This window comes from Castor canadensis, chromosome 10 (genome assembly GCF_047511655.1).
Source record: "Castor canadensis chromosome 10, mCasCan1.hap1v2, whole genome shotgun sequence".
In the NCBI taxonomy this organism is placed as follows: Eukaryota; Metazoa; Chordata; class Mammalia; order Rodentia; family Castoridae; genus Castor; species Castor canadensis.
In genome coordinates this window covers 128,666,979-128,691,432 of record NC_133395.1, presented here as the reverse complement: position 1 = coordinate 128,691,432, position 24,454 = coordinate 128,666,979, and the positions used below count along the sequence as shown (strand labels likewise).

At 39.8% G+C, this 24,454-nt stretch overlaps 1 protein-coding gene across 13 annotated transcripts in view; it reads left to right on the top strand.

Annotated features, from left to right (window-relative positions):
• The window catches only part of Foxp1 (forkhead box P1), a 414,133-nt gene that overhangs the window by 89,037 nt on the left and 300,642 nt on the right, over positions 1-24,454 (top strand). For 9 of the 13 annotated variants that reach the window (XM_074044240.1, XM_074044238.1, XM_074044237.1 and 6 more), the window contains one exon: positions 14,827-14,887. The gene's annotated coding sequence lies outside the window, so the exon portion shown is untranslated. Of the gene's footprint in view, positions 1-8,289; positions 8,928-11,196; positions 11,409-14,826; positions 14,888-17,008; positions 17,065-24,454 lie in introns of those variants that run through there. The other 4 variants (XM_074044235.1, XM_074044234.1, XM_074044232.1 and 1 more) reach the window with 4 other exon arrangements.

The following is a 24,454-nucleotide window of genomic DNA, read 5'->3' as shown; positions in this document are numbered from 1 at the left end:
GCAGCTGACAAAAGGTTCGAGTGACTTTTGAGTAACGGTGGCATAGAATGTACAGAGGATTGAAGGGAGCTACAATATTGGGTGTTTTCTTTTTTTCCCCTATCTGCGAATGTCCTTCCCTTTCTATGCATGTCAGCATGTGTAATGCCTCAGTGCTATCATGGAAATTTAGACCATAGGATGGAGAAATAGTCCTTTTAGCGAGAGGTCGTGAAAGCAGAGTAGAAAGTATGAGCCGTTAGAATTTCGATGGTTCAGTACAATTTGATTAAATGCGTTGGTAATTTACCTCAGCACTCACTTTGAGAATTGTTTCTCAATGTTTTATTTGTTTCCGGTGTTTGGAAATAAATTTAGCCTTAACAGCTTGCTCTAGGATGCTTCCATTGATTTGCATCATTACTACAGGCCTACATTCGGGTGCCCGGATGAGAGAAGTAGCTCGTTAAGAAAGGCAGTCTCTCATTGACCCATTCTCTGACTTGTCCCAGCCCCTCTGTCTCTTGCTAAACCCAAATGAGTCCCAGATAAAAGCTGACTCTACCTGTCCTCACGTCTTAGCTTTGGAAGAGGACCTCTCAGAGTGTTTGGGGTGATGGTCGAAGGAGCTAACAGGTACACTGCAGGCTGTGACCATCTGGATGGCCACCTGGAGCCCCAGGATCTTTGGGAGGCCTCTGTGACTTGGAAGATCATGTAAAGTTCAGGATAGAAGTCAGGGATATGCAGAAGACCTGGGTTAATGACTGATCCCAACCAGTGCATTGCCATTTCATTGTTTTACCAACTTATTCAGTCAACCACTGCACCATCCAGTGCCATCCCTTTCACTGAGGAGAAGACTGAATTCCTGGTGGGTCCAGGAGCAGAACCACACTCTTGCCTTCTATTAAAGTTTTCTTTCACTTTGTTGTCACTCAGTGAAGATATGGAAATGCCTCCTTTACTTCAAACCAGAATTGATTAAAAGGAATTTTCTTAAGAGCAGAACTGAGATGCAAACACAAGATGCCTGGGGCATGGAAGTGAATGACTTTATAGAAGAAAGTGACACTTATTTTTAGTTTAGCTTCACATGCAATGTCCTTGCATGATCTAGTGTCATTTGTGACTCCTCCCTCCTTTCTCTGACCTCTTTGTGGCTCCAAGGACCCTGCTCCCAAGACCCCTCTTAATGGAACTTAAATTTTCAATGCCTCATTCTCTGACCATGGATCTTCTATGTTGTTCCTAGTGCCTGGGTCCCCACCATCTGTATAACCTCTCTCATACATGGAATCCACTCTTAATGAGGAAGTGACTTGAGGACACCTTAGTGATACCTTTTGACCTCAAGATATTCTCTGTTCTCTCTTATCTGAGATTTTCCCATCAAATCTTTTTTCCTTCCACTCAAAAGTGTAGGTCACAATTGATACAGAAGAAATCTGAAGTTGAGCCGTAGAAGACATTAGATATCTCCCCAGTTCATTCCAAAACATTTCTTGGGTAGATATCCTGGTCATTTGTCATTAGCAAAACTCAATCTAGAAATTTCTGGTAAAAATTAATCTACCCTCTCCTATTTTTGATTTGTGATTTTCATTGTTGTCATCATTATCTTTGTTATCATCAGCTCTGTCCCTGATAAAGCCCCATGGTGTGAGTAGGAGGTATATCTGCGGCCTTTCCCCCACTCAAGTGAAGAAGTGTACGAAAGGTTGTATGGTGGGCAGGGTGCCTTAGTAGTTTAAATAAAGGGCTGGTTCATATAAAAAGGCTTGTTTCTATGTGGAAAATATGAGGCTTTCTTTTTTTACATGGACCAGGTGTGGATTAGTTCTCTGAATCTTTTGCCCAGCCAGATTCCCGCTTGTAATTCTTCTGAGGCATAGTTCAGCCAAGTCAAAGAAACATGTTATTAAGGTGAGCTGAAAGGCATTTAAAAAATAAACAAACTGTTTAAGATCCTAAATCAGTTACAGAATCTATATGCACGGACTTGAAAAGTACAGGAAAATGTGTTTTGGTACCTTAGGGTTCCAGATTGGATTCTCCTCCTGCCTTCTTTGAAGATCTCCCCAAAGTCATTTGGGGTTGTTGGTGGGGCAGAGAGCTGGCACTAACCTTTGACCCATTCGTAGCTCTTAAGAAACTAATGAGTTACCTCCAATGAGGTAGGTAAGACCCCAGTCTATGATTCTCTAGCAAATACTGGGGGGAAAAAATTAAGAACTCTTGACTTTGCTTTAGTGTACTGTGTTTGTGAGAAGTTTAAAATCTAATACACATTCAGTCCTGTTTCCTAGCCTGTAATGTGGCAAACAACCACTTTTAATAGCTTGTAGAGATGGCAGAAATGAGGTGTAGGAAGTTTGGATTTATTTAAATTATATTACCCTTGATTATAATAACAGTGACTGTCACGTCTTTTAGCCAAGTGATGTTCTCAGTCCTTTTTCCTATTAATTCATTTACTTTTCAAAAGCACAATATGGACCATAATTAAGCCCATTTTATGGGTGACCACACTGAGGGGTAAAGAACTTGGGCAAATTGCCTGTGTTCACAAGGCCAGGAAGCAGCAGAGCTGGGTTTAGAATGTGGGTACGAACCTATGCTGGTAAGAGCTGAAATATTCTAGAATGGTCTGTGCTGTGCAGTAGTATATAATATAACCTTTGTTTTTGGTGAGCTGCCTGTGAAGCATTAAAATATGTAAATGTCTTGTGCATCCTCAGCCTTTGCTTTTTTTTTTCCTCTTTCATTCTTCTCAAACTTTGCAACACTGCTCTGGTTTTGTTTTGTTTTTTTGTTGTTGTTGTTGTTTTTTGCCCGTTTTCAGCTCAGGACTAGGTGTCAGTGATTTGTAGCTGGTTGTACCACTTCTCCCTTGAATATCTTCAATTTTTGTTGTGGTTGTGAAACCCGCATGTCTTTTAGCCAGGCAATGTTCTCAGCCCTTTTTCTTATTAATTCATTTACTCCCATTTTGAAAGAAATTTGAAGTAAGCAGGAGCAGGGAGTAGAGGAATTGGAGAGGTGAGTCTCTGCCAGCCTTTTATGAGACCCATACCTCCTTCTAAGAGGAGCTGGAAACCAGGCTCTCCAGAGTGATCACTGTCCTGTAGAATCTTAGACTAAGCTTCCAAGCAGTACCCCTACCCTGTTCCTGCTGGTTTACATGACAGAGAGGGACAGAGTTAACAGTAGCTTCTTTTAGGGCATTTTGAGGACTTGTATTTCCCTCATAGTCATCTGTCCAAGTCAGCCATTCTTGTGGGTGTGTTCTCTTTGTGCACTGGGGAAGCAGGCTTCTAGCCTGCTCTGTAAGGTTCTTGGGTCTCAATGGTGCTTTGTGGTCACCATGATGAAAAGTTCCCTAATGTCATTATTAACAGCATCCTTTGAGTGTCAGCTCCTTTCTAACTAAGGAGCCAATAGGGTGGGCTCCAGCCTGCTTCTCCATGATACTGGCTTTGGGGAGCAGGTGGTGAGCTTAGAGAAATCTAGGCCTGGAGGGGAGCTGTGATCTGCAAATGTCTGGGAATCCAGAAAGAGAAGCATGGGAAAGGAAATGGGATGAAAAGGTGCCAGGAAAAGTTGCCTCATCATTTGATGTTTCTTTGGTGGCTAAAAGGTATGTTTCTACTTTGGGATCACTTTCAGGTACTTGGGGGCATGTAGCTGCCAAGGTTTGCATTTGAAGGATTAATAAAGAAGGGATGTGTTCCGGGAGACTGTTATTTTCAGGGCAGGACATTTGGAAGCTGTCCATCCATGGAGGTAAGACACATGGCTCTGCTTGCGAGTGTCACCATGCCCATAAAACTTAGCTATAGAGGCACTCAAGGGATTCCCTGTGTGCACCAGTGCGTTGACCATTGTGTGTTCAGCGGGAGGAGCAGCAGAGCTGGAATGAGATACAGGGACGCTGTCCTGCACTCACACGCTGGTTAGTGCTCCTTCATTGTTATTTATCAAACCCTTCCCATGGGGAGCTGCTGATCTGCACTGGGTACAGAAACCAAGTCAGATAACGTCCCTGCCTTCATGGAGTTTATATTCTAACATTTTATCCTAAACTGAAATGCATACAGCCAAGATTCATACAACTTGCCTTATCTGTTCACTAAACTTGTCCAGAAAAACCTAACGGAATCTGTTTCCCTGTGGATTGAAATGCCAAGAGCCAGGTGTAGACTTTGGATGAATATTCTTAAGAGACCATTATCTGGCTCCAGCTGTGCTAACCTATGTCTGGTGGGCAGCCATGTTCTGCGTGCTGCCAACTGGTGACCAGACACTGGTGCAGGCTTAAACAATTAGCTGAGTGCCTCATCCAGTGGCTGGAATCACTGTGTGTGTCCTACACTTGACTGCTGTTGTCCAGACCAGGGGCCTCTATGGGCAGAAACACCCGGACCAGATCAGAATATTAGTTCCTTGAAAACCAGGCAAAGCCTTCTCATCCCTGGACCTAGAGACGGATGCTGGCATGGGGAAAGCCATTGTTAATGGGAAAACAAGTAAACCAGACTGCTCTGCCTTGCAACTCTTGCTTCCAGCTGAAACCTCTTGACCTGCTTCTTGCTGAGTCTGCAGAAGGACAAGGAGGGGAGTTTTCCTTGGGGTGGGGGGTTACCCTTTCCTCAGTTATTTTTAATAGCTGCCCAAGAAGCATTTTTTATACTTTATTGATTTTTTTTATCCTAACCAAGCTTTCTATTAAAATTCTTAATTCCCATGCCCCTTTGGAACTTTACCTATCTCATATCTGCCTGCAAAAATAAGTACATGTGTCAGTCTACCCATGTGTGGAATTTTTTTTAAATGAACTGTAGGAATCCTGCTTTAATGTACTAGGCAAGTCCTGCTAAAATGCAGAAGAAACATGGATAAACTGAGTGGGATAAGGAAGGAATCCAGGAAGCATGCTAACTTGGAACAGAGGTGGATAAAAACTAGAATAGTTATTTTCAACTAAGTAGAGGTAAACAGCCCGCAGCTCTGTACCTCCCCTTCAAAAATAAAGGTTTTAATTAGAATAAGTTTAGGTTCCTTTTTCTACATATGCACATCTAAAGTCTAGTTATCACAGACAGCACAAGATGGCAGAGATGAAGGTTTGGAAGGGTGCTTCTCTTGAAACTAACCAGAGACAGAGGTCCACGTGAGAACGTCTTTATCACGGTGAGGTTCTCAGTGGTTTTTCAAAGAAGTCCCAGTCTGAATAAGTAACGATGACAACAGATCATTGAAGTGGGGGAATTTAGAAAGACACAAGTTTATGTGTAAAAAATCAACTTTTGCGTCCTGACTGCGTCGTGTAAATTTGCTGCACAGGAAGCATAAGTGAAGCCATTTGGTTTTGTGGCATTGGTGTGGGCTGGCTCAGGGGGTGGGGATAAAGTTGAGGCACTGATATCCTATGAGGAGAGCCAGATGGCTGCATTACACATCTTTTGTGTTCCTGTTTGCTTCTTAAAGCAGTTGCAGAATTTTGCCCTTGGCGATATTTTCTTCGTGCCTGTATGTTCTGCTACGAATTTACTTTTGTCAGAGTACTTTGAAAGAAATCCTCGCTTGGAATTTTTTTTTTTTTTAACTTACGTTATAAACTTGTGAAGTCAACAGCGTGTTCACTAAAATATTTTTTTAAATGTTAAGTGTGTTGGTAAATAGTGAGAGGCTCAGCTCTTTACTCAGCACAGTGACTTTAAGTGTATTTTATCTCAATTCTGAGAAGGATTTCTGTGAAATTGATGGTAGATGGGTGAAGTTAGATTAACAGAAAGACAGATAGAACAGCTACCTTATTCCGGCAGGAATGAGGCCTGATTAGAGAATTTTAACTTTTTCCATTTCTTATTATGGGTTCTCAGATCCTGGTTTATCTGTTTATTGAGTTTTATCAATGGGCTGGATTTGGTGGTGTTGAAGTTTATGAGAGTGGGTTACTGCAGGTTGGTGAATTTTTTTTGCCTGAGTCTTTTGCTTGCATTTATTAGAACTGTTTATCACACCACCATTGAAATTTATATTTATTTCCTACTAAAAGCAAATTACCTTTTGCAATCACCAGTAGCAAGGAATATTTAAGATGTTCTGACTGTATGTAAGGGCTGATATTTTATCACCGAGTGCTTTTAATGAGGAATGGCTTTAGAACTCTTTTCTTCCCCTTTTCCCATCATGAAGGAATGCGTTAGAGTAATCTAATGTCCTTTTCACAGTCCTAGTTTATCTTTCTTGCCATTCTCACATGAGGGAAGAGCACAAATGCAGTTTCCGTGGGCCATGGTTATTGTCCCCTGGTGTACAGATTTCCAGTTTGAGTTGGAACCTGTAGTCTCTGATGAGGAAACAGGAAACTTACCATCCTAACCTTATTGAAATCCCTGCCAGGCTTGGTCATAAGTCTGAGGCGACTCTTTCCAATAATGAAGCCATTGTACGCATCATATCTGATCAGTTCTTGAAATGTTTTAGTAAGTCTATCTTACAACATTATAAGAAGATAATCAGCAGCCTTAGAAGGTCCCCATCTGGACTGTAGAGTTCTTTTACTGCAAGATGTTTTGCCTTTTTGAGATAGCTCTTGCGTTTTATCATCTGTTCTGCGGAGATGAAGTGCATATGAAAAGTCAGTGACTCTGAATCCATCTGTTGTTATTATTTTCCGCTGATAATTGGCTTGAACAATGAAATGTCTGTGTCTGAAGCCTTTGAAACTGTACACCCTGTTTATTTTCTGGAGGTCTGACTGCAACTGTGTCCCCACAACTCCCCCCACCCCCATTTTCTCTCAAGCTTACAGCGAGTGCCGCTGTGACATCTTCGACTGTGCATCAGTATGTGTCACTCAGCATCTAAGGCTTGCATACGGATTTTTGTCACAATCCCCATGTCCGTGTTGGTTGCTCCTGTCTCCTGCACTCTTCCAGCAAGGGCTTAGCTGGGCCACAGTGTGTGGATCCCTTACCTGCATTGTCATCTTTAATTCACTGTCCCCGTTAGAGCATTAATAGCCAGTACAGTATCTAATATGTATGGAATTAGATAGTCCCTATGACAATACAATATATTCAGTGGCCAGGTACACTAACAGCACTTCCATTAGCTTGCTCAACCAGTTTGAGATACGGATGAGCTGAGAAATAGAACTACCCCCAGAACTGCCAAAACAGTCATTAGAAGTCCATGGGGATGGACAAAGGCTTTTTCACAGTGATGTACTGATTAAGTTTTGTTCTATGGTTTGTTTGCGTCAAGGTTAGATCACTATTGTCCATAGAGGCCGTTGTCTAACACCCTATTTCAAAGGTCACTTCAAGGCGAAATAGTGAACCAAGTCAGACTCTTTAGTTTCCCTGGGAGCCCCTCCTAGAGAACCCATGCTTTATTCTTTGAGGCTGTGGGAATCCTTTTTATTTTGTTTCTCTTTCCTCCAGTAACTGCCATGATATATGTTTGAAGTCAGCTTTTTTGTTTGTGATATTAAAAAAAAACTTTTCAGTGCTGATCTTTTATTTTTGCAACAGAATGATATGTTAATAAAATTGGATTTTGAAATAGAAGGTCTCCTAATTTCGCTTGGCTTGGAAAATCGAGGTGCTTTCTCTGGGGTTGGGAATGATCCATATCTCAGTCCAAATAATAATACAGCGCAGCAGTCCTGGCTCCACCCCCACAGGACTGCGTGGCATTACAAAATACTAGACGAACATAATCTTATTTATGCTTCAATCGAAATCATTTAATACCGTTAAATTTATTAAAAGATAATTAAGTTACTAAGACCAACATGTAGAACCCAGGGAGTAAAGAGGTCAGTGGAAGTTGTTTCCATAGTCTGAGGAAAGGCAGCAGGGAGTTCCCAAGCACCAGCAAGTTTTTCCTCTTGCTCAAATTCCTGGATTGTAAGGACTAATTATGTTGAGCTATGGCACATTTTTCTGGCGAAATGGAGAAAATTGTTGACTATAATTATGTTATTTAATTGAAATGATAAGTGGTTGAGGATATTCAGTTAAAAGCATCCTTCCTAATATATGGGTAATGTTTTTAAATGACTGGCCATGGGTTGGTGACATTTGCAAGGCAGACATTTGGGATATATTTTGGGAAGACTCACATTATTTTCCTCCAACGATTAGCAAACTAAAAAGTGTAGTTAAGTCATATTGTATGTGTGTGTATATTCTCTTTACATATGCATAAGTGTATTTATGTGTGAGTGTACATATATGCATGTACAGGTGTGTGTATATGTATTTTATATATTAACATTTTTATTAATGTATAAAAATATATCTTTCTATAGTACAGGCTCACAAAAATGGGTTTATAGTGTGACAAAGCTCACCTTAAATTAAGATTCAACCATTTGCATGCTTGAAAGTGATTGAACATTAGAGCTTTAAATACAGCCCACTGCAGAACTCAGGGGATATGTAGTGTGCCAAGTTCTTTTTGGAGTAGCTGGGAATACAATAGCATTACACCCCCCCATGACCACCCCCCAGGAGTGAATTCTCAATTACTAATGAATGCAATTCATTTTAATTGTTATTATAGCAACATAGCATTTAAGGGTCTCCTGTTTAGTCCTGTCCCCTGCAAGAGGCAGTGTCTCTTCTCAGAGTGAGGACAGGTAGAAGGCACAGCGGGCGTCTGATTGAGCCAGTTATTCATTTGCTGAGTGTTTGTGTTTATGCAAAGGGGCCTCTTCCTGCATATTTAATCTAGAGTAAGGCAGTGGCTTTTGTTGTGTTTAGCCACATACCTTCAGTCCTTCCTCTCTCTGCCGCCAGCCAGCCTGGGAGCCCAGAGAGTCCAGGGCTTCCCAGTGCCTGTACTTTCTCCCTTCCCAACTCTCAACTTTCTTCTGTTGTGTGAAAACTGCCTCTCCTGCCCCAAAAGCTTTGCCTCTTCAACATGACGGGGTAAGTGTGTGCCAAGCCAAGGTGATCATTTTGTTTTATTTTACCAATGCCAGAGGGGGCACTTTGCTGCCCTTATGGGCACCTCCTGGTTTCCTGGCCCGTTGTCAGTTGTTGGCTGCCTGGAAATAGCCCAGTACAGGTGTCTCTACCTTGTAGGAAATGTGGCTGGATTTTGGACTGACAGAGAGAAGCTCTTGGGGACTGGAGGGAATGCAAAAGCAAAGGGACAGAGCGAGAGCAGCTTTCTTATTCTTTGTCCTAACAAATCCTGTTTTGTCACTATCCTGCAGATAATGTGATCGTTGTTTGCTAAAAGCCTTCAAACCCTGTGCAAGAGTGAACTGTAAGGAGGCAGCAAAACTCTGCTGCTGTATTGTTAACCGGGCCAGGGTCCTCCCCACGGTGTGTGCTGGAATAGGAAGGGTTTTCTTGTGTGGAAATGGAATCGTCCCTTCATTGATATTAATAGCACACTGGAGGGGCTGGCCATGATGCTCAGAGAGGCGGTGGAAAGGGAAGGAAATCTGATCTTGCGGGGGTAAAATGACAGTCTCTGGGCCCCACCTTGGAGGAGACATCCATCCAGCCTCTGTCTGCATAATGGCACCCTGGCTTAACTGTTTGCTCTAGGAATTTTCATCTTGAGCTGTTTGTTTCACTAGCTGGGGTCTTGCTAGGTTTTGTTCTTGTACTGTCTTTCGAGAGCACCACGTTCAGAGGATAACGTAGTCTCTTAAAAAGTGAATTATGTATATAAAAGAAGGACTCAGAAATTGCTGCCCTGTGCCCTCAGATCGTCCTGGGTTAGGATGGGCTATTCTACTTTCTTTTTGAGGTCAGGATGTTTATTCTCACAATACAAGTTGTCCCAAAAAAACAAGGCGAACCGTCCAAGGAAGCTGTGTCCTTTGTGCTGATATTTCAGGGTACAGGAAAATTGTGGCCAGGGTCTGCAAGTTTTCCTTGCCAGTTGACTGGGGCCTCTGTCTGAGTAACTCTTTTCAACGGAAGAGTGTGCTGTTCCCCCACAGGTTGGAAACTGGGAGAATTTTTAAATAAAATTTCATCAACCTTATTCAAGTATGTGGGAACTTGGGTCTTCTTGGGTACAAATCAGTCTAGAGACTTAGAAGCATTTATTAACAGTGAGGCTGCTGAGGGTTTTTAATAATAAAATTACAAATACCCTATCTAATTGTAAGTATATGACTTTTATCCTCGGTTTTTAAGAGGAAAAATACTTTTTTTTTTTATCAGAGAAAGTAACTCCATCAGAGCACCTTCTGTGATTAGTGCTATTGTATTCTTAAATTTTGATTGATAGAGATAATAGTTTTCACTTAAAAATACAGACAGGTACTTTAACTTTCCATGACAATAGCTATTTGCATTTCTTTTATCTTTTTGTTTAACATTTGTGGGGGTTGGGATGGATTTGATCATTAACTCTTATTGCACACTAAAGGTAAATCTAAAACAAAGGCTTTGTTAGAGCTTCAAAGGCAAAACAGCAAATATTGTTTTTGGGTTTCAACATGTAAAGACTGTTAAAGGATACCTATAAAATATTTCCACATGACCATGACCAGGGTTTTACTTTGTTGGAAGGTAAGAGAGAGAGAGAGAGAGAGAGAGAGAGAGAGAGAGTCATTTTTGCAAATGAGCCTGATGTGTCTTTCCTTGGGGGGGGCTTCCAGCCTAAAGAGATTTCAAGGGCAGCCTTGGCTGGGGTTCCTGTGTGTGCCATAAGGCTTGCTCCATTGTTGGTTACTAGAATGGACCGCCATAGTCAGGCACTTTGATTTGTAAGGGTCCCAGAGGATTAGGAAAAAGGAAATAAAATGTTACTTTCAGGAATAGGACCAGGATTTGGTAAATGATAGAGCTAAAGTAGTATAATTCTTTGGGAGAGAAAGTAAAGGAGATGTCATATTTTCATAGCAGCCTGCATGGTGGCTTGCAAAGTAGTTTCTTCTTTTTTTCTTGCATCCTTCCCTGCTTCTCATTCTCCATTGTTTTATCTTCTCTTTTTGTTCTTACCTTCTTTCTTCCTCTTTTTCTTTTCTTGTGTTGTTTTTTCTTTCCTTCCTATTAATTTTTGTAAACCTGACTCAATATTTGAAGTTCTGGGAGCAGAGAAAAAAAAACAAGCCCACTGGGATTGAGTTCTGAAAGGATATTCTTATCATAAGTGCAGAAAATAAGATGACCCTTGTATTATTATTTTTTAACTAATCAAATATGTGTTGATATCCTTCTGTTTTCTAAGAAATCACTGAAAAACAAGACTGGAAAGCCAGAAGGAATTAAGATTGACTACTTAAAGAGGCAGTGCTCTCTTGAAAATTGACCCATTTGGACCTATTCTCACAGTGAAGCCTGTGCCTTTCAGTTGGAGGATTTGGGAGTATATGCAGAATTTCAGCCATGTTCCTGAACTTCAAAGAAGGAAAGGGTCCACTCCCCAAGCCCAGGACTCAGGTCTGGCATTGCTCATCTTCATGTGTCCCTAGTGGGACCAGCTCACAGTGGTTCTCTGCCAGCATTTGCAGAAGTTTGAGATGAGTTGCTTTTGCATGACTGAGTAACTTGAACCACAAGGCAGAAAACCTGGTGCCCTTCATTTAGTTTAGCTGCCACAAAAGAAAAGGTGGGGTGGGGGGAGGATAATTTAGATGGGAAAATAGGGTATATGTTGTTCATTTTCAGCCTTGTGAAACAGATCATACCTCCACACTTACCTGCCACTCAGTTCCAAGTGCCACCTGCCAATGAACGCTTTGTATTATAATCACAGATTCAATGACAGGCAAAACAGGTCCATAGAAAGTGCCACCTTGAGGACTTGTAATAACATAATAACCTTCATAATGGAGGAGAGAGCAAGGCACCTAGATTAGTTAGGCTTCTGACCCTACAGGTGGCAGCTGAAGGGTGGTCACCATGTAGCTTCAGGTAGATGACACTATTGCAATCAGTGAAGAGACCATGGAACAATGCTGGTGCTTACAGGATCTTAACTGCTGTAGAGAATGACAGAAAGGAATGTAATTAATTTTGTTTACTGTATCTTTGGCAATGTGGTGACAGCATTTTTTAAAAGAAGACATGTGGGCTGGAGGGGAAAATATATTTCTTTGACCTTGGATTCTTTTTTTTTTTTTTTTTTTAACTTGAAAGCTTTACACAGTGGTTTAATTTTAGTTCTCATGCTTGTGCTGTCAACGAACATACAGGTACATAGTTGATAGATTTGATCGCTAAAAGCAACTGAAAGGTAGCAAATACAGTTTTGGAAACGGAAGTTTTATGCATTGAAAAAAAGTGAAATGCACATTTTTCTTCTAGTTGACTTCTGATTCTTCTAAGCTCCTACTGATGCCTACTCAGGCCCCAGCACTACCCCCTAATTTTCTTGTCCATTATATTGACACATTTCATTTAATTTAGCATGATGGCAAACAGCTGTTGAACTATTAATCTTTTCTCAGCAAAACTAGAAAAATATCTTTCAGATTACTTTGCTAATGGATACTTTTTTTCTGAAAACTAAAATCAACAGAAATGAATTAATGAGTGGTCAAGTGTACGTGTGCATTAAAATTTATGGAATAGAGTTTACATCTCACTGCTGATTTTTTATATAGAAATGAAAATTAAATGTGGCCAATTTTGAATTACCTGAGTATGTGTAACTTGGAGGGTCATTTGTATAATTTTGTTGTTATTAATGCTTTTTTTTAACCATAGCCCCCAGGAAAAAATTACACTTAAAATCTGAGGGTGAACCAGCTTCTATTGTTGCTCTGTGTTTGCTTCCCTACTGTACTGTGTAGGGAGGTGAGTAGAGAAATAGGCCTCCTGCTTACCTGGAAATCTTCTGCAGGTTCTAACGTAGTCCTAGAGATAACTTTATCCGAAGTAGGCATTTTCAGCAGTTTTTTTTTCTTTTAAAAATTAAATTTTAATGAGGTCCACTTATTTTGCCAGGCCTATATGATAGCAAATCTCATCTGCATTGCAAAATCTAATGCTAGAGTTCTGACTGCCAAATGTGCAAAAATAGGCACAGCTCAATAGATAAACATAAATTAGTTTAGTGTGCATGCAACCAAGATCATGTTGAGGAAAAAGGAGGGAGAAAAGGGCTTTTTTGCTTTGAATTGAGTAAGGTCTGCCAAAGTTCACTTGGCTTTGATTTAAGATTTGATGAGGGCTGGGGGTGTAGCTCAGAGGTAGAGCACTTGTTTGGTATGCAGGAGACCCTGAATTGGATCCACCATACTGCAAAAAAGAAAATTGCTGAGTGGTATGGTAGCACTTCTGGTATGGAAGGTACTACTGCCATGTCTTGTCCTGTGTCCTAGGGAGCTCCCACTCATGTGGAGTGGGAACTGCTTTTTTCATTTCTGCTTTACCCTGAGGGTCTGACCATCATTGCTCTGTTTTCCTTTCTTATCATCATTTGCCCTGAAACAAGAGACTCTCACCACTGGCGAACCCATCCAGAGACACACATCAGCAGTAAAACACACGATTTTCATTTTCAATTTGAATTGTTTTGTGTAAAAACAAAAAGGTGTTGGGCAGGTTGCAGGATAGTAATTTTTTAAGTCCCAGAGCTCTAGGGTTTTCCCCCACCCAAATGGTGAACATTTATGGTGAAAACCTCCCATTTCCTCTTACAGTAAACATGAAAATTATGATTTCACTCAGAGCCGGCATCTTTTTCCAATCTTAGTGGCAAGAATCTGCATACACTTGCTGGTGGAAATGTCTTAAGTTGGCCTCGGATCAATTCCTCAAAGATAGTACGCACCAAAGTGCCTCTTGAAAATTTTTTAGCCCTACTGAAGGAAGATTTTACTCTACTCAATGGTGTTTGTCTTTCCACATTCAAGGCTGACAGCAGAAGGAGAAGCAGGGATCTAGTCACATAAAATTAAAACCACCTCATTACATATTGTTCTGAAGAGTGAGCAAAAGGATATTAACGTGTGAGTGAGATGATAAGATTTCACCACCCTAAAAAAATTATTGGAGCATTTGGCCAATGGATGTGGGATGGATCCTGTACCCTGTTAGTAACTTGATCTAAATTAATAAACAAAATGTTTTTCTTTTCACTTGTGCCATATGTTGATCCAGTTCCATGCGTAGAAAGAGGCAGCTTGTAATGATTCTTAGAGGATAACACAATGTTTTGCATAAGGGAGTATGCAGATGCAGGGGTAGATTTAGGGTAAAATGTGTTCCATGCTCTTTGTGTTTTAGGAAGTTTGATTTCAATTGTTTATTTCATCTGATGTGAACCGTTTTTATTTAACTTAGTAGATCTGGTAGATATATTCCAAGTGAAAAACACTCTGTGACCAGCTTTCACCAGCAATTAACCTCCCCACCCCCAAAAAACTGAAAATTGAGGTGCTTTTATTAATTGTGAAAGGTCCAAAGTGGCATAAAGCATCTTGTCTACATGTCTAGATGTCTTCTGAAGAGGAAAAAACTAAGCCTCTGCCCTAATGAAATTAGACGTGTGGATGTTAACCAAACAGAGACATGTTCAAGTAGCAGTCTGGTTTCCAAAAACAAAGACCTATGAGTCATATATTATTCCACATGAAAATAAATTTTTCTCATATTACAGGCAATATGAGAAAAAGTTCATATGTAAAATTTGAAATGTTTCACCTTGACTTTTTCCACCCAAGTTGATTTTGTTGTCTTGAACTTGTGGGCCAGATAAGTGGACATTCGGGAGTTGTTTTTATGAATTTCTCAGAGTCATTTGCCAGTGGCTGTCACTGAGTTCCTGTGTTGTTTGGCTTGTGTTGCTTCTGGGCAGAAGTGGTGCTCCTTCGCCTGACATTCAGATTTCGATGTTCTCTTTTGTTTTCAGGGTGAAAAGTGACCTTTTGAGGTGACTGTAACTGAAGATTGCTTTACGGAAGCCAGAAAAGGTAAATGCAAATGGGATGAATGGAATTAAGTCTACATCTGTCCTTGTCACCTTCGAGGCTGTTGAATTTGGTTGGTTTTGGTCTGTACTTGTGAAATGCCTGTGTGCTTATTTGTGTGTAAGATATGTAGCATATTGTAGAATCCTTCAAAGATTGCACTTAGAAAACAGCCCATAAATTCACAATTTTCCCCCCAAATAATATCAAACTTTCCCAATTGTTGAAGCTGAACTTTAATTAATTTTTGCTTATTGATTTGGTAGTTTTAAAGTTAGCAAGGAATATTCACATCACAAAAGTGGTGATTCATAAAATTAACTTGCCATAAACAAGAATAACGCATGGCAGTGTTCTGTGCTGAAGTGGTGTCATCCAATTGATGTTCCTCTGGCGGCTTTATAATCAACTTCTTTCAGAAATTAATAGCCAGGCACCATAGCAACACGCCACATTGATGTAGCTGCTGAGGAGACTGGGGCCCGTCCCTCTGTAATGTCAGCGCTAGGCTGCCTTGTTCTCTTGACCTTGCTTGAAAATCAAATGAGTACTTGATTTTAAAATTAGAAGTTTTCAGAGACTAATGTAGCTTGATGAATTAAAGCCAAATTTAATTTTCTCAAATTCACTTTTTTGAGTGGGGGGAGCAGATGAAAAAGCACTCCAATTAAAATGGTTCTGGTTGCTACGTATTTACTTGGTTTCAAAAGTATTTCTCTGATAAAGGCTGTGATAAGCTTCTGCGAGATAAGCTTGTGGGCCGTTTTAACGTCTGCTGTTTCTCCAGTAGCAGTGTCTCTGGTTCATTTTTGAATCTTAGCTTTAATAGTTTCATTCCATTTAGTAGACCTGTGTCTGTTTAAAAGTCAGTTACTTTCTGATGTGGCCGAGTAAAGGCTTTTCTCAGATTTTGCTAAATTAAAATTTATTTGTAAGATACAGACTCCTTACTCTTTAGCAAAGTTTTTTGTAGAGCTTTCATGATGTGAAGATCGATCAGTTTTGTCTTCAATTTCATATAGAATTTTTGGTTCTAGAATGCATTGTAAAGGAATAATTTTGCTTTTATAGTTGCATCCTGGAATATTTGATTTGCACCAAAACAAACAAACAAAAAATCAGACTTGCCTTATTTCACTGTGTTGTTTAAATTAAACCTTTGTGGGAAGTACCTGATAGTCCTTCAAAGAGGAACATCAAGCCCAGATGTTCCAGCATAGAAGGGATTGAGCCCAACTGATACTTGGGCTTGCCACCCACAGCAAAATCTGGCAAAGCACTTCCATTGGCTGTGAATTGGTTTCCAAACTTAGTTTCTACTAGTGGTCTGCAAACTTTCTCTTTCAAACGCCATCTAGCAAATGTTGCTGCTTTGCAGGCCATTCAGTCTTGGTCACAGTCAATCCTTCTACTGTGATTTGCTGTCTGTAGTCTCTGTCATCTCTCAGAGGGGCCCAGAATCCATGATGCTCCATGTGCAAAGTCCTGCCAGGTGCTGAACTCATCTCGCGCTGTTAGCAAGGGTTACTGGTAATGCTAAAAGTTGTCATTGAACAAAGCTGGAAAAGTGGTTGAAAAGGTGAAAAGTTGAGGGCTGGGGGTGTGACTCTGTGTGCCTAGCATTTGTGAGGCCCTGGGTTTGGTCCCTACCACCCCACATATGAGAGAGAAAGAGGGAGAGGGAGAAAAGTTGAGCTTGACACTTATCTTATCCCCACAACTCCAAATAAGAGCTTCATCTGTGGATTTTCATTGTAGTCACCTGGGAGCATGAGTTCTTTTCTTTTTTGACTTTGTATCTTTATAGTGTCCATGTTACACTTGTTACCTAAAGACGAAAATGTGATTCCCACCCCCCACCAATTCCATGATATTATTCAAACATAAAAATATCACAGGTCGAGGGAAAATTTGGGGAAAAAACATTGTTCCAAGAATTTGTCATTCGCATGGACTGAGAGATACTCCATGTTTTTTTATTTTTAAAAGCTTTCTTCATAATCAGTGTCAAGTGCATATCTGTTAAGTCATTTAATATCCTGAAAATAAGTTTCCTCTTGTAAAATTTCTGGATCCTAAAAATGTTTTATTTTCTGGGTGCCTCCTTTCATGACTCAATGAAAGCTGAGTAGTGGATCCATGTAGTTCCTCTCTTTGACTTGACTGTTGGAGCGCTCACAGTAAGTTTTTTCTCAGTCTGTGTTGTCTTCCTCAATGTCTGCTTTTGCTGTTGTCTTTGTACATAATTTTCACTTTTACTCTCTCCAATGATCATGTTATTACTTAACTTTTTTTTTCTTTTGCCATATCCATTCCATCTTTGTTTTGAACCGAATCTCTGGGGGTTTTTGTGGCACTAGAGTTTGAACTCAGGGCCTCACACTTGCTAGGCAGGCACTTTACCATGTGAGTCACTCCACCAGCCCTTTTTGGTGATTTTTTTTTTTTTTTTTTTTTAAGACATGGTCTCATGAACTACTTGCCCAGGACTGAATTTGAACCGTGTTCTTCCTGATTTCCGCCTCCTTAGTAGCTAAGATTACAGGCGTGAGTCACTGGCTCCTGGCTTGTTTTTTTTTTTTTTTTTTTTTTTAATTAGTTAGGATGTATAGACTCAAATAAGAAAACCAAATATGTAGCTTTTACCTTTCAACAAGCTCAAGGATTTTGCAAAGACAAACTGTTACAAATCTTGATCTCTTGTATACAATAAGAGAATAAAGCTTTGCTAGGAATACAAAATGAATGAAGGATATATAAAGTGAGCATAATGGCTAATATTTCTTACTGATGAATGAGCCTCAAAAAGAAGACTTTGCTAAACAGCAATGGGAAAAGGAAGGCACATCATTCACATGACAGGATGTGGATTTCAGAGAGTAGGAGCTTCTCAGTAAATATTATGCCCCAAATTTAAAATCTGGGGATTGTTAACAGTCAGTATTGATGCAAATCATTGTGCCTAGTTACGGGCATTAAAGTGGCCAGGCAAATTCATCTCTGACAAAGCCATTTTTAAAAATTTAGATTCAAAGGTTTGAAGAATCATAAATAACAGTCATCCTACTTGGTAGTGATATAACAATTTTCTCCCAAGTAGATCTGAGTGCTTTATAAAAGGGGTGGTGGCTGGCATTCCTGAGCGGTGGCTGGCATTCCTGAGCGGTGGCTGGCAATTATTATAATCCATGCTTTACAGAGTGGGAAAGTGGCCCTGGAGATGAGAAGTAATTTACCAAGGGCCATCTAGAATGTCAAGATGGAAACTGAAAAGAGAACTAGCTCTGGTCACAGTGATACTGATGTCATTCTTTTGTGGCAGCCATGCCTGGTGATTTAAGAGAGCTCCATGTGGCATTCTCTCCACTTCTCATCACTGGCAGTGCACCCCCACACACTGTCCTCAAAACACAAACGCAATATGTAAAAGTGACCATTTTGCACTCAGGTCTTAATGGTATTGAGAGCTGGAGATAATCATCAAGCCCATATGATTATGAAGTTTTAAAACATTAGGCAAGCTTCACATTTTACATATTGCTTCAGTTTAGAAAAAAATGATCAACTTATTTTTGATAAAGTTAAAAAAAATCTAAAAGAAAGTGTAATTAATCATCGTAATTTTTCTCCCCAACTCCCAATTGAGTTCTTTCATGTTAAATGAAGGGACTATAATGCATACTTAAAAGACTTCATTCGTTGCATCTTACATATTGCAAATTATTTCTTGGTTAAAATAAAATTAGGGCTGGGGACGTAGCTCAGTGATAGAGTATTTGCCTACTAGCATGTGCAAAGCCCTGTGTTTGATCCTTACCACTGCAAATGATAAATAAAGCAAAATGATAGTAAAAATGATGTCCACCTATTTGAAATGTGTTTATTTGTTCCTTTGAGAGTCCGTGCTTAAGTGTTCATTTAATGACAGTAATAATTCTTAGCTGGCCCCATTCAAAGGATCTTTTAGTAACGTGGAGCATTTGAATTATATAATTATCAATTCATGACGTTGTTGGGAAGACAGTGGAAGGAAGTCCTCATTGCATAACTAGATGGCTGCACTGGCTACTAGATGGCTGTATGATCCAATGGAATGCTCTCTGCCCCCACAAATGCAACAAACTCATGCCTGGATTATAACCATCAGGGTAGAGACTAGGCAGATACAACAAAGAGCCCCTTACATGCTTAAATGAAATGGAACCTTACTTACTTCTCTTGTACAGCATTCTAGCCAGTCTAGTTTGGCTGGGCAGTTTTTCTCAGCCTTTGGGACTCTTTTTATCTGCATGCCTGAAGCTAAGCTGTTGCCACTCTAGGAAACACCAAAACAGGCAATTTTCTTTTAAACCAAAGAGCTGAAAATTGTTTATGTCACATCTCTTAACATTTGATCGGTAAGATTATGGTCCAAAACAAGCTTCAAGGGGTGCTGGGAAGTGTCTATCTGGGTGGCCAGGAACCTAGAAAATATTGAAGATCAGCTTTGAGAGGACAATTAGAATACAGTTTTTTTTCTATTTCCTATTGGTTTATGAAGACCATCAACCATATTCCCTCACCTTAATCTCCTTTGTTCACCCTCCCCCAGTCCCACAAGTACCCCTCACACACTATACCAATTTTATAGTGCCATCTTTGATATTAATTTTTAAGTCACGGTTTAAAGTGTTTCTCAATGTATCCTCACTGTGAGTATACTTTCCCTTGTTCAGTTCAATCCCTTCCATTGCTCTGCCTTACCCCTTCCCTCCAACCCCCCATTATTCAGCAGCTTTCAATACCTAATTATATCCTCTTCCTGCACAGATGTTATGTTTTATATTGTTGATACTCTTTCTCTTTTCCTTTCCCTCCTTCCCTGAGTTCCATAGAGTCATTCCACTACTACAAACACGATCTACATATAAAAAAGTTTGTATATGATCATGTATGTTTTTGTGTATATGTTTCTTTTGAATCTATCTTCCACATATGAGAGAAAAACACATGTCCTTTGTCTTTCTGAACCTTCACTTAACATTATGTCCTCCAATTTTATGCATTTACCTTCAAACCACATGGTCTTATTATTCCTTATGGCTGAGTAAAACATCACTGTATATAGATAGATCTCTCTCTTTCTCTCTCTCTCTCTCTCTCTCTCTCTCTCTATATATATATATATATATATAGCTTGGCTATCGTAAATAATGTTACAGTAAACATTGGCATGCAAGTGTCCCTGTTGTAGAATATAATTTGTTGATTGGTGGAATCACTCCAATCCAGTGGTTTCATTCATTCATTCATATATACAAGTGTCCCTGCATGTGCACATACATTAATTCTTAACATAGGTGTCTACTGAGGGATCTGTGCTAGGTGCTAAGATCATAGCACCATGTAAAAAAAGAAAAAAAAATAGCACCATGTAAGAACATAATCTCTGTCCTCATGGAGTTTATGTTCTAGAAGGGAAGACAGACATGAATAATGGTGATGATGATGAGTATTAGGAAAGACAGATATTGGTGGCCCTAAGAAAGGTTCTGTAGGAGGGAGGGGGTGTCGGGTGATCATTGTCCACATTATAAGGAATATTAACTTAACACTTGCACTTTTCACACCAATGCTGTTGTGATTGCTGTCAGGCATGTTAGTATTTGTTTTGTTTTGTTTTAGCTTTATTGATGTTATAATTCACATACAGTACTATTCACCTGTTTAAGGGCACTTCAGTGCAGTGGCTTTTAGAAAGCTCACTGAGTTTGCAACAATCCTATTTAGTTTTTGAACACTTTGTCACTCAAGAAAGAAGCCTTAGTATTAATTATCAGTCATTCACCATTCCCCCTGCCCCAATCCCTTGGCAAAAACTAATCTATGCTCTGACCACATTGATTCATCTACTCTAGGTATTTCACATAAATGGAATCATACTATGTGTGTTCCTTTGGGACTAGCTTCTTTTTCTTAGTATAATATTTTCAGGGTTACCTAGGATGTAAAATTTTAAACTTCTTAAAGCCCTTTGAGTTCTTACTCCTGAATCTAATAAAACAGTGACTTGAAATGTTCCTAGCAGGTAGAGAATTTGAGAAAAATTACTGGTTTTCGTGATGTGGTTCTTTGCATAGAACTGATAAGGCCTCTCAGCAGTTAAACTTCAGGATTTAAATGTTTGCATTTTAAGTTAGCTGTTTTTAAACATTGTTAGCCATAATGCCAAACTAAGTTACTCTGTAAACAAGAGCTGTCTCTTTCTGAATGTTAGTTTCAAAGGGAAAATTTTTAAATATTGATTTCCAGAGAAATATGCTCAATAGAGTTCGTTGTGAAGCAGAAGCCACTTGTTGAAATGTACACGAAGGCATATTTAGTAGTAAAGACAATATTTGCAGCAATTATCAAGTAGCCATATTTTGCAGAGTGAACACTCAAAAATATAAAAAGCAAATAGCAAATGGTTTAATCCATGGGTTGAAGATGATGTTTTTGCTGTTCATCTGCTGAGGGCACCAGGTTCCCAGCTGTTCACCTGAGCATCTCAGGAAGATGTTTCTTGTGATGTTTCAACTTCTCAACAGAAACATAGGAAGTATTACCCTTTGTTGGGTGATTCAAAACCCTCAGGAAGAAATTAGAAGTGTAACTGTACAACAGCAAAACCCTATAAGTGGTAGCACATTTATGTTAAGCTTGTGTGCATTCCCCTCAGTGTGTAGTAATGAACAGGATCCCAAAGAAATAGTAATACTATCTGTGATAGAATCCTTATTTTACAAGTTGAGGCTTCTAGCAATAACTACTGCCCAGGGCTGAGTTTGGATGTGATGCTTATGGTATATTTTTAAAAGACTTCTGGTGATAGGGATTTGGTAAGTATAAAACAAAGATGAATCATTTATGCATTCTGATCTGATCTATTACAATTCCAAGGCCTTTGCATAAGGGGTGATGCAGAGAAAAATGGAAGTCTTGAAGTCTTTCTACTCTGTTCCCATCCAGTCTGTTTGAATTATGAAAATCATGCAGATTTCATTTCCACTTGAATTTTGTATATTTGTATGTATGGAGTATACAATTAAAGGTAATTACATGTTTTGTTAATTACCTGACAGTGTGATAAGTTATATAAAATTACTTTTAATTAAAAAAAAGCAAACTGTCATCCCTAGCTGGGCTATGGCCATTGCAGTCCATGGGTTGGTTTGGTGTTCTAAGAGTCCACCCTTTCCTCTGGTCCTCTATGTTCAGCAGGTTGGTCTGTTTCCCTTTCAAAAAATCCTGAGCAGTCTCTGAAGGCTAGATCCTCAGACCCATTCACTACTGCTTACATGTTTTAAGTTTATTTAGACTGGTGATTTTTAAAGTGGAAATTGGGATCAATTTATGAATTAGAGAATCAATTTAGAGGATTTTACTTAAGACTATGTTTTAAAATAGGATAGCATACAGTAGAATAGCATAAAAAACCAGTACATCTCATGTTGTAAGGATTTTATGTGTACATAATGAAGCTTTTTCAACTTAGAAGGACTATCCTTGCAGTGTAAAATAATTCATCGGGTAGGTTACATGGATTCCTTCATTCGTTTATTCACCACATGTTTATGAAATGTCTACTGTGAGCCAGGCCTTGGACTAGACCTACCCTGCTCTGTATGGAAGTTACTATCCACGTGTGCCTACTGAGTTTTTGAAATGTGGTCACCCAGAACTTAGATGTGCTGTATAAGAAAAAGCCACAAAATATTTAGAGACTTTCCTATGGAAAAAAAATGTGTACAATATTTGCATCACTTTTTTGTTGGTTACATGTTGAGATGATTGTTTTCCATACATTGGGTGAAATACAATACATTATTACAGTTTGTTTCAGCTGTATCTTTTTACTTTTGAAAATACTGTCAAAATGACATATGGTGGGCTTAGAGCTTCTATTAGACATTGTTGCTGTGGATGATGGGGATATAGCAGTGAGCAGCAGCTACCAAGCCCTGTCTTCTCATTATTGTAGGGTGCAGGAACAGGCAGGTAAGCAGCAGAAATTAAAACGTGATGATAGGTGGTCTGCAAGAAATAGAGGAGCATAAGGGAGGTCAGGTTGTCAGAGGGAAGGGGCTGCGACTGTAAATAGGGTGATTCCAGGAAAGCATCACTGTAAAGCTGGTGACGTTTGAACAGCTATGGCATGTTCTAAAGAGAGCAGGTCAGTAGCCAAAGCAAGGCCATTAAAGGGGAGAGTGGTAGGCGACACTGTTAAGGAGGAACAGGACCAGACTAGCCAGGCATTAAAGCTCAGTGCACTCTTGGAGAAACAGGAGCCTTTGAAGGGCTTTGAGTTGGGACAATAAGTGACTCATACTTTCAATGGATCACTCCAGAGCTTGTCTTGAAAAATAGACTTTGGGTGGGAAGCCTGATAGGAAGCACTCAATAATCCTAGCGAGATATATTGATGACCAGGATCAAGATGGCTGTGGAGGGGATGAAAAGTTAAGGTAGAGACAAATAATTCTCTAGTGGAAAGGTGATGAGATTGAAAGAGTTGTGTCAAGGACTACTCAAGACTGTTGTCTGAGTGGTAAGTTATAATCAACAGGATTTACTGATGGATTGCTTGTAGGAAGAAAGAGGGATCAGGTTGAAATCTAAGAGTTTTTAATCCAAATAGCCATTGGAATGATGGAGCTGCATTGACTGAGCTAGGGAAACCTGTAGGATGGCACAATGATGGAGGTGTGCCAGGAACCAGAAAACAGTCATAGATTTCAGACATTTCAATGATTTACCACTCACCCAGATTGAGATATCTATTGGGCATCTTGATATGTAGTTCTTCCAGAAATATCCTAGTTGGGGACTATCGATGGAGAACTTATAAGCATGAAAGAGGTATGTAAAGTCACGGAACTGCAGGAGCTCAATGAGGCAGCAGTGATACAGACGAAGAACAGAAGATCTCCCAGGTCTGAGTTCTTAAGATACCACCATGACAAGGTTTCATCAGAGGACATTGAGGAGCAAGGGTCAAGGACTAGAAGAGCTCTGAAACTGTAGTTAACTCAAACTCATGGAGTAAAGCTTTTAGACAGTTGTCAGCTGTATCAAATGCTGCTACGAGGTCACCAAGTTGAGAATGAAAACCTGATCATTGAGTTTGTGCAAGCAGAAGTCATTGATAACCTTAACAAGAGTCAAAAATACTTGCAATTCAATTCCACCATGTGTCCTGACTTCATGTAACCATCTGTCTCCCTACTAAAATTGGGTTGAGTTATGGTTGGATATAAAATGTCCCCAATGGCTTGTGTGTTAAAGGCTTGGTCCCCAACTGGTAGCATTGTTGAGAAATTATTGCATCCTGAGGAATAATCCATTGATGAGTTCATAGCTGAATGGGTCCATTAGGGGGTGGGTCCTGATTGGAGGAAGTAGTTCAGTAGGCCCAAAACAGTGAAGCCAGCCGACCATGAACTATAACCTCTGATACTGTGAGGCAAAAACATACCTGTCCCCCTTTCAATGGTTTCTTCTAGGTATTTTGTCACAGCAAGGAAAAACTCACTAATACCAGAGGGGCTT